Genomic DNA, 11264 nt, shown 5'->3' on the forward strand with positions numbered 1-11264 from the left:
TTTTCTTTCTCTTTCTGGCTTATCTCACTAAGCATGATCTTTTCCAGCTCCATCCAAGTTGCTGCAAAAGACATGTGTTTCTCTTTTTTGGTTGCTGAGTAATATTCCATTGTGTATATGTACCACATCTTTTTTATCCAGTCATCTACTTTTGGGCATTTGGGCTGCTTCCATGTTTTTCCAATTGTAAATAAAGCAGCAATAAACATGGGTGTACCCCCGTTCTTGTGCGCATAAATAAATAGACTTTTTTTTAGAACTTAACAAGAGGGTGCTAATGGACAGTGTGAAGGTGAGGGACAGGTCACCGTCTATGGGTTCCCACCCGTGTGCTCTCAAGTTCAAGGCCACCAGGTTCAAGGTGCAATTGCAATAAGATTTCGTACAGGATGTTGGGGAAAAGAACGCGATTCTAAGGCAGCAAAAGGCTGTCTGTCTCAGCCAAAATAGTGTCCAAGGTGCTCACAAGCCCAAAGCAAATCTCACTTGTGCAAGGTGGTGGGTCCCGTCAGGAAGGGCCTGGATTTGACGGTGCCCACTAAGCAGTGGACAAGGACCCAGCTCGTGGTGGCAGCAGGACGTGTCACCACAGCAGCCCACGGCAACAGCCTGAAGTGCAGGCTGGACAGCCCAAGTGCCAGACTGGACAGTGCTGGACTCAACAGTGCTGGGAGGCAGTGCTGGATGATCGGAGCAGTGGGCATCTCTCAAAGATGGCCGGACACTGTCAGCCGTGCTGGTCAGCTCTGGTCAGCGGCGCCTGTCCCCACGGGTCACCAGAAAGCTGTGTCAGAGACACCGCTGTTGGGCGCTCTGTGAGCCATTAGCGTAAGCCAGTAGCCAGCCACTCTGAGCGGCTGCACGAGGCGAGGTGCTCTCGTGGGCTGAGTCAGGGCAGGGGCTTGGTCTGCTGCGTCTGGGGGGTCTGAGTCCCTGGCGGTCGGGAGCCCCCCGAGGCCAGCTGCTGAATGCATCAAGCTGGTTATAGATTTGCTCTGCTTACATTCTCTTCGGGGGCCCCACCCTGGACCCCTGAACGGGTCATTCTTTAGCACTAAGCAGCTGGTTGGTGCCAGTTAAGCACCAACCGAACGTGCTCCGTTTTCTCTCCACACCGTGACGCACGTCCTCGCTGGCAGGAGTGGGGGACCCGCTCCTGCCTCTCCGTGTGTGGTCCCCGTGCCGAGGTCAAAGGGACAAGCCAGCGGTCTGCACGGACTTGACCTGCCTGAGGCGGGAAGGCCAGGGGGCCCTTACCTGGCCCCCCTCAGGGGTGGCTTAACAGAGTGGGCCCTGCTGGCCCGGCCCTCTGTGGCCTCCCGGTCCCAGCTGGGGCCCAGAAACTTGGCTGCTAGGCCTGTGGGCTGCAGGTGCGGGAACCGGCCCCTCCCCCACCCACCTCCCTCCAACCCCCGCCCCCGGCTTTGCCACCTGCTGCCACAGCAACCTGGGCGCCCCACAGGTAGTGTTTGGGGGCCTGCTGCCCACACGCGGTGGGGTGAGGCGCCTGCCTGGCGCTGCTGGTGCTGATGGCACCTGCCAGCAGCCTGCACAGCTGAGCCGGCGGATGGGTGCCAAGGCAGCGGCCTGGGCCCCGGGGCTGGTCACATACTGGCCTCACTGTGAAGGCCTCTGTCCGCCTCCGGATGGCAGCTCCCTAGGGGGGTCCTTCCCCTGGCCTTCAGGAGGAGTCACTCCTGTTTTCTCCGCAGTTTTACCAAGCGTGTGTCCTGCACCACACCTTGTTTGGTCTTGTTTTTTTTAAAGATTTATTTATTGGGGCCCTCCCTGGGGGCGCAGCGGTTACAGCACAGCACTGAGAAGCTAAAGCCGCTTCTGCATGAGTTCGATCCCCGCCTGCCCCGGAGGTGACCACATGGTGGCAGACGTCTCCTGGCCTGCCCGCTGCTCCCCTCAGCAGTGGACTTCATCGATCTGCCTGTTCTGCTCCCCGCTCTGTCTCTGGTAAAGCCTCTCGCCACCCCTGAGCCTCTGGTCTGAACCCCAGTTCTGTATGTACAAATAAATCTTTAAAAAAAAAGATTTATTTATTGATGCCTATAAGAACTGGGGTACAGGCCAGAGGTGTGGGGGTGAGAGGACTCACCAGAGACAGAGTGGGGAGCAGAACAGGTGGATCCATGAAGTACAGTGCTGAGGGGATCAGTGGGGAGACAGGCGAGGTCTGCCGCGCCCGGTGGGTCACTCCCTGGCTGGGGATTGAACTTATGCTGCAGCGGCCGTGACAGCTTCATTGTGCTGAGGCTTAAACCCTTGTGCCTGGTCTTGTTTTTGAACTTGTTTTTGTCCATAAACAGAACTATGTGACGTACACTCTCATGTGATTTGCTTTTTGTGATTGGAAGTCAATTTCCTCGAGGCATAATTCACACACCGTACACCTGACCCCTTTAAGAGGTGCTTTGGCAGTTCCCGGCATGTCCATAGGTACGAGCTGCCGTCACCATAGGCAGTTCTGGTACATTTTCGGGCATTAGAAGTTCTAGTTGTTGTTACTCCAGCCCTACCCCAATCCAAAGCAGCCACTAGTCTAATTTCTGTCTCTAGAACAATAACAACTACTCTTTGCTTATTCTGGCCTTTCAGGTGTGGAAGGATTCATTCTGTATCTGGACTGTTGTGACTGACTCTGTTAAGCACAGTGCTTTCAGCGTTCACCTACACTGTAGCGTACATTAATACTCACGTCGCTCCAGCTTGTCACCAAATAATATCCCCTGATACGGGCCTATGACACTCGGTTGGTCCATTCGTCAGTCGCTGCTTCGCTTGTCAAGAATTCTGACATTATGTGAGGTTGAGCTCAGCCAGTGTGAGTGGCCACCCATCATTCCTCTCTTGCACATGATGGACATTTCAGCTGTGTCCAGTGTCTGACTAGCCGCATTCGTTTGCTACAAAGATCCGTGGCGTTTCTCCAGGAGCACATGTGGAATCTTGCTGTGGCTGGATGTGGGTGTGGACAGGTTTCCCAGGGCACGAATCTAGGGGTGGGCTTGGTGGCCAATGGGACTTTCTGAAGACATAGAAATGTCCGCTCTCAGGTTCTGCGCTGTCTCGGGCAGTGACCGGTAGCCTCGGGTGACCTCGAAACTTGGCTACTGGGGCCGGCAAATTCAACTTTGAACTTGATCTAACTTTAATCAGTGAAAGTAGCCGTATATGGCCTGTGACGGTGGGGCCCAACACCTGTCAGGAATGGCAGGGTGGGCCCAATGAAGCGAGGCCCACGGTCACCCTCACCCTTGGTTATCCTCACGCCACATCTCTTTTGATGAGGTGGCTGACGTGGCCTTCATTGATGACCTTGACATTTCTCCTCTCCACTGAAGACTTGAAAGCCTCGGCCATGCCCACGGCTCAGGGGCTGCGGGTGTGTGAGAGGCCACGTTTATCCTCTCTGCCCTTGGGGACTGTGGCGAGTGGAGACTTGCCTCTTCCCTCCTGTTGACTCTGGCCACTTTATCCTCTCTGACTAGCCCTGAGAGAACCTTCTGGCAGGGTGGGGTCCAGCTCAAGGGACCTGATGGTGCAGCAACTGCAAGCCTTGCCCCCCGCAGGGGCTTCTGGTGTCCTTTCAAAGCAGGTATTTGGGGGAGACCCTCTTACCCAACCTCCACTTAGCCCAGTCACCTAAGTGACCTCACCTCCCTCTGCCCTTGGTCAAACAGAACCCCCACAGCCCACCGCTACCCTGAACACTTTTGCTTCCGCAGCTGACATGTATTTTTTAGCAAGAGACAGCTGTTCTCAAGCCAGATTTTGATTTGTTATTGCATTTAACCTAATACCACTTATACTGTGTAAATGGATGAAACGTGAGTCCAAAATGTTTTCTTCAATAATTAACCTAAATGCTTTAAAAGGATTTAATAAAAAAAATTAGAGGTTGGGTGAGTGACAAAAAGATTGGAAAAGAGATGGAAAAATCAGGATTCTGAACTCGGATTACCTCCGTCACAAGTGTCTTTGGCATTTCCCTTTACTGTAAAGGCGTGGAGGCTGGCAATTCTCAGGGACAAGTTAGGTCCCTTTCCTGTAAGAAAGGTGTCATCTACAAGCAAAGGTGTCATCTACAAGCAAAGGTGTCATCTACGAACCTTGACTCCACACTGAACAACTGGAAATTATTTATATAAAGTAAAATGTGCAAGGGTTATGCTATTGAAAATGATGACGCTTTGTGTTTTCACACACCGTTTGGTTGTGCTGGTTAAGAGGACGCAGTGAGGTGGCCCTCCCTGGGGGCGCAGCGGGTTAAAGTACAGCACAAAGAAGCTTAAGCCACTTCCGCATGAGTTCGAGTCCCGCCTGCCCCAGAGGTGAACCACATGGCATGGCAGACCTCTCCTGACCCGCCCGCTGCTCCCCTCAGCAGTGGACTTCGTCCATCTGCCTGTTCTGCTCCCCACTCTGTCCCTGGTGAATCCTCTCACCTTCCGCATCTCTGACCTGTACCCCAGTTCTGTACAAATAAATAAATAAATCTTAAAAAAAAAAAAAAAAGGACACAGTGAGGGGATGATGATGAGGTGCTGACTCCAAGTCATCTCTTTCAGTCCGTCAATCCTCCATCAGTCCGTCCTGTGTCTGTCGTCCATCAGTCCGTCCCCTGTCCATCCCTCCATCCAGCCAACCATCCTTCCAGTCATCCATCTACTCACTCACCCACCCACCCACCTACCTGCCCGCCAACATATCTGGGGCTATATTTGAGGAATCGACTAGTGTAATCATGGAGACTGGCAAGTCCAAAATCTGCAGGGCGGGCCATCAGCCTGGACACTCAGGAAGAGCTGGTTTTGTAGTTCAAGTCCAAAGACGCCTCAGAACTCTGGCTTGCTCCAGGCACTGGGATGGCCTCAGTCTTTTTGCTCAGTTTAGGCCTCCTCCGATTGCATGAGGGCCACTTACTTTATGAAGGACAAAATGACTTACTCAAAGCTACCAACTTAAGCATTAATTTCATCTTCCAAGAACAGCCAAGACACACTTATGGAAACATTCAGAATCACTTTCAACCATACACTTTTTTTTTTTTTACTTATTTTTGCATACAGACCTGGGGTACAGCCAGAGGTACAGGGGTGGTGGGGGGACTCACCAGAGACAGAGTGGGGAGCAGAACCAGCAGATCGACAAAGTACACTGCCGAGGGGAGCAGCAGGGAGGCAGGAGAGGTCTGCCGCGCCCTGTGGGTCACCCCCTGGCTGGGGATCCGGGCATTGAACTCACCCTGAAGTGGCTGTGCTAACTTGCAGTGCTGTGTCCTGACCCGCTGCACCACCAGGGAGGGCCCCAGCCATATACTTCCAGGGCACCATGCCCAAGCCTGGCTGATGCATCAAATTAGCCATCACAAACTGCAAACCAAATTCCAGCCCTGAGCCTAATCTTCTCCAAGGAGACTCCCCTCTCCCTACCGGGTCAACTTTACCGCTGCAGAAGAGCTGGTTGGACAGGATATGAGGGCCCGTGGGTTGGGAGAGCGAGTGTGGGCACCATGGGCTTCGTGGTGCCAGCCTGCCTTGGCAGAGTGGGCTACTGGCACGAAGGGCAAAGAACAGCGGAAATGTTATCTTCTTGGACCAGGGCCCACCGGCGGTGTGCAAACACTGTATTTGTTCTTCAGGTGGTGGAAGAACACACGAGCTCAGCGTGCTCGGCTAGTCTGGCCTTCGCGCTGACCTTCAGTACAATGGTGGCAAATTGTGTTGATTTCCAGTTCACAGCCTTGGTATTCGTGGCTTTTGAATGCGCCCTTTAAATGGATGTAAATTACCCACTCTGGTCTAAAAATCTAGCAGTTCTTATAAGAACTGTGGGATTTATTATTTTTTTGTAAAGACTGTAATTTTTGTGGGAGGACTTTCAACCAGTTCCTGCTAACATTGGCTCACTGGGCATGGGCCCAGCAGAAGAGGTTCAAATGAGTCATGAGAGAACATAGTGAGATTCATAGGAACAGGAACACTTTTTAGACAACAGAGGAAAAGCAATAGATGGTCCTAATTCTGTATCAGCCTCCTAATTTTCTGGATGCGTGAAAGGAACAGGGACAGTATGAGGAAATCAAATGCGAGAAGGATGGGTACTGGGCCTGGGGTGGGCGGCGAGGGGGGCCCGTCCCTTCCACCCCTCATCGCTCTGCACCATGCTGGAGGCTCAGAATGACGAGCCCTGTGCACTCTCTAGAAAAGCATGAGCCCTGTGGCATGACTCCGGGCCCACGGGAGGCAGGAACTCGGTTCCACGTGGAATTCATGAAGAGTGGAGACTGAGGAACCGAACTAACTGCTGTTGAGACCAGGGACCAGGTCATGGAGAATCCACTCCCCATCCGGGGCCTGAAGAGACGGTGTGAGGCAGGGCTGCAGGTTAGCCGAGCATGGCGGGAAGACGGGTGGCGCAGCCCTGAACGCCTGGAGGGTCAGAAGACCCGGGAGGACTTTTCGGGCTCCCTTTCCCTCCACGTGCTGTGGCAGAACTGGCTCAGGCTGGCTCCTGCGGGCCCCTGGGTGAACCTCTGACATCAAACGGGCACTTTGAAATCGCTCACCCAGGAGGTGGGCAGCGCTGCATGTCAGCATGTTGCTCATGCACATTTGCAAGCACGCGCTGCCCATTAGCTCCTCTCTTTTGTGTCCGAGGGAATTTGGGCGAAAGGGCCATTGTCAGCCCTGGAGGCACAGGGCAGGGATGGAGGGAGGCCAGCGGAGCCTGCATGTGAGGGGCGGCAGACGGTCACTGACACACCCACTGTCACTCTTTATCTCCTGGCTGCTTTGATTGTTCAGAGGAAAACATCACCACCTGCCTTATTTCAGCTAATTGTTTGCCATCTGTCTCCCTCACCACAGTCGAAGCTCCCTGAGAGAAGGGACTTTGTTTTCCTTGAGCACGTCTCTTCCCTTGGGACAGACCCTGACAGCTAACAGAGACTCAGTACATTTGGGTCTCACCATGAATGAAAGAGTGGGAGGCTCAGGAGAGAGTGGCGTGCGGGCTGTGCAGAGGGGACGTCCAGCCCGTGTGGAGAGCGAGGTGACGGTGACGCGCCCAGAGGAAAAGTCTGGGTGACGTGTGGGGACACAGAGGTAGGGCTGAACACCGAGCTGGGGGGCCTGGCTGTGGGGTGCGCCAGTCTGTGGGGGTCCTGGGAGAGCGGAGGAGGGACAAATGCCGAAGGCTGCGTTGGGGGGCCGGGAGCACCCAGGGAGGGCCGAGAACTAAGAGTGTGGAGTGTCAGGAGGGGGGTCAGGAGGGGAGAAGGGAGTGTGAGATGGTCAACACTGGGCCTGTGCGCAGTGGGGTCGAAGAAATTCGAGAAATGCCAGTGAGACAGCTGCAGCTTTTCAATAGTGTCACTTGAATAAAGGGGCGTTTGTGAGTCAGATTCCAGTTGGAGGGTGAATGGGAGACTGTATAAATGCAACACAATGCTGGCCCCTCCCTGGGGGCAGCGGTTAACGCACAGCGCTGAGAAGCTAATGCAGTTTCAGCACCAGTTCGATCCCCTCCCGGGAGGTGACCCCAGGGCGCGGCAGACCTCTCCTGGCCCGCCCGCTGCTCCCCTCAGCAGTGGGCTTCGTCGATCTGCCTGTTCTGCTCCCCGCTCTGTCTCTGGGGAAGCCTCTCACTGCCCTGCACCTCTGGCCTGTACCCCAGCTCTGTAAGCATAAATAAAAAAAAATCTTAAAAAAAATAAACGAAATAGAATGTGTCAGCACGGATGACCGTTGAAGACATGAGATGACCTGCTCGTGAGAGACGAGCTGCGCCCGATCTCCTGGTATGAAATGTTCGGAAGAGGCTGCCCCGCGGAATCGCAGTTGGCTTAGCTGCGAGTGGAGGAATGGGGAGCGACTGTTAGTAGGTGCGGGTTTTGTTGGGGTGATGAAAAGGTTTGCAGGTGGATTTGGTGACGGCCTGACTCCTAGTGCATGAAACCATGAAGGAGACACTTCAAGCGGGTGCATTGTCACCTGCGTGAAGATCTCACTGGAATGGTTAACGAGTATGACATAATTTTACTTGTAAATGTTGGGAGTGACCAAATGCGGAGATTTACTGAGGGACTGGATAAGGGCAATAATAAATCAGGCCTTGCATCCAAAGGTGATAGGTGGTAATAAACTGGGCCTTGCATCTGATGGGACTAGATGAAGGTGATAACGAACTGGGCCTCACATCAAGGACAGAGCATGAGTCACCCCCTTTGAAATCTGAGCTTAGGACCTATATCAGAGACCCTTCCCCCTTATTGATTTGGCAGGAGCTGCGTTAATGAAGGTGATAACGAACTGGGCCTCACATCAAGGACAGAGCATGAGTCACCCCCTTGAAATCTGAGCTTAGGACCTATATCAGAGACCCTTCCCCCTTATTGAGTGGGCAGTAGCTGCGGACCCCACTCTAGGGGCTCTGTCTCAGCTGCTGTCCGGGAGCAATAAACTCTGCTTGCTCAGCCTTTCTGCCTCCCGCCTTCCTTTCTTGTGGCCTCACAGAAGTTGGGACAAAACAGTAAATACCTGGCTTTCACTGGCTAAGGCCCACCCGTGGCCAGCAGCATTCCATCAGCAGAGGAAGCTGGTGCCAGGCTACTGTTTTCTGATGGATTGTGAGATAATCCCAATTTCAGAGAAGTTACTTTTTTTTTTTTAAAGATTTATTTATTTGTGCACACAGAACCAGAGGTGCAGGGGCGGTGAGAGGATTCGCCAGGGACAGAGTGGGGAGCAGAACAGGCCGACTGACAAAGTCCACTGCTGAGGGGAGCAGCGGGCGGGTCAGGAGAGGTCTGCTGTGCCTGGTGTCACCTCCGGGGCGGGCGGGAAGGAATCGAACTCATGCGGAAGCGGCTTTAGCTTCTCAGTGCTGTGCTGTAACCCGCTGCGCCCCCAGGGAGGGCCCTGAGAGACGTTACATTTTTAAACGTGTGCTTAGCAATGGTCCCGGGGAAGGTCCCCGGGGGCTCGGGTGGCGGCGTGGGTGTGTTCCCCGGATCTTATACGGAGTTGGAAACCAATGACCCCAATAAAGGAAACATGAACAAAAACTAAAAACCGTGAAAAATACACGTCTTAGAGTCAAAGAAATAAGGCGCACAACACTCATGCATGTTCGCAGGAGGCAGGGTGCAGCGAGCACCTGGTCCAGGTGGTGCATTCAGCAGGTGTGCCCGCACGGGCCTCTGGCACTGACCCCGGGTTTGCTTGCAGCTCCCCTGCACCGCTTCTCAGCGCACCCCGCCCCCGCGGCGGGCACCAGCCTGCTGAGTTGAGGTGGTGCAGTTACGTCACTCGGAGTTGGCCGCAGTGGCCATGCTAAGCGTGCAGTGGCATGAAGCAAGGTCCCAGTTCGTGCGCCCACCCCCACTCACCATGGAGCTTTCTCACCCTGCCCAGCGGAAGCTGAACAAGCCCACTCGCCCCGCCTCCGACCTGCTTTCTGTCCCTGTGGTTCAGCTCCATCGCCCCTCCTGGTCCTTTGGGACTGGCTCCTTTCACTCAGCGGATTGACTCCTGGGGGCACTGTCTCTGCACCATGTGCCAGGCTCGCCTTCCTTGCAAAGGCACAAGAACACTCTCCCGTTTTGCATGTGACATTGTGCTTATCAATTCACCTGCTGACCGGTCATTTCCATCAATTCACCTGCTGACGGGTCATTTCCACCTTTCTCCGGTTGTGAATAAACAAAGCTGATGATGTGAGCAAATAGCCTACGGTCAGTTCCTTTGGGTTTATACCCAGAAGTTGACTTTCTGCGTCACAAGGAGTTCTGTACTTAACGTTTTGAGGAGCCGTTTCCACAGGGGAGCCACAGCTGTGTGTGTCCCCCGCCGCTGCCCCGGACAACCCCGACGCCCGCGCACCGGGCCGGCGTCGCCACATCCATTCCAGCCTTTGCGATTTTCCGACGAAGAGCGAATTACCAGCAGGCTCCGCGCTCCGAAAGGTTCTCTTGGGACTCATGCTAGGAATGTAATCTCATTGGGAGGGGCCGGGCTTCTGAGGAAGTCATTTAGGAAGTTTGATAATAACGAAGAGGTTGTGTGGAGGGCAAGTGGGGCCAGGAGGCTTGTTTGGGGGAGAGGAAATGTACCCCAGGAAGCAGCAAAGGGCGGGCAGGCTGGCAGCCGAGGCCCGGAGGCCGCGGCTGCTTGGGCCTGGCCTGGCCCCGCTGGACGGGCTGTGACATGGAGCTGCCCTAGTGCCCGCCTCGAGGCGCCCCCCGAGACAGCAGGCAGGAGCTTGCTTTTGGGGTTCCTGGGCGCTCACCTGCCTGGTGGCCTTGCTCCCACTAGTGATCTCTGGGAACACGGAGAGGGCAGACGGTGAGTGAAGAAGCTCGGTTCTAGTGGCCAGTGGGGCGCAGGGGTCAGCCGGGGCGCCTGCGGCGGGAGCGGAGGCCCTTCCTGTCACCCTCAGCACCCCGTGGTGCTGCCCTACCACCCTGCATCTGCTAGGGTCATCTTCTGCCTCGTTCTGTTGCTGAGCCGAGAGAGCGTGTCGCAGCTCAACACAGAAGGCGTCGAGCTTAGGGAGGAGCTTCCCAGGGGGGCACGGGGAGCGCTGGGGGCAGGACTGTCCCTCCCCTCTGGCACCCACAGTCATAACCAATGTGCAGAGGCCCTCAGAGGCCTCCCTGGTGGTCAAAGCGCAGCACCATGAAGCTGTGGCAGCTGCTGCAGCACAAGTTCGATCCCCGGCCAGGGAGTGACCCGCAGGGCGCGGCAGACCCCTCCTGTCTCCCCGCTGCTCCCCTCAGCAGTGTGGTGAACCTGCCTGTTCTGCTCCCGCTCTGTCTCTGGTGAAGCCTCTCACCTCTCCCCAGCAGCCTGTTCGGCCACCTAGGAGAACGCGCCTCTTCATGCTCGGCATTTCCAGGAAACGGCGGACAAGCCCCATGCGGACGCGGAGATCTGAGCATGATCGTGAGGACAGCTTGGAATAAGTGCAGGACTCTTCTCAAGACACTTGCGCCTCCAGTGGTCCAACTGGCCCTGCCCCTGGGCCGGCAGCGGGTCCAGTTCTGCTTTGCTGCCACTAAGGTGTCGACAGAGTGAGCAATACTGGCCACGGCTCATCCAGCGGTGATTTACAGGCGTTATTGTTCGCCTTCGGATTCCGAAGCCCAGATGCAGCAGGAGAGGAGCCAGCACACCAAGGAGCCGTAGCTCAGGGCACGGCCAGAGCGAGAAGCAAAAGTGGCCCTGTGGGAGTGCAAAATATTGCCGCGT

The sequence above is a fragment of the Condylura cristata genome, unplaced genomic scaffold, assembly GCF_000260355.1.
Source record: "Condylura cristata isolate star-nosed mole 26May11 unplaced genomic scaffold, ConCri1.0 scaffold00029, whole genome shotgun sequence".
Classification (NCBI taxonomy): domain Eukaryota; kingdom Metazoa; phylum Chordata; class Mammalia; order Eulipotyphla; family Talpidae; genus Condylura; species Condylura cristata.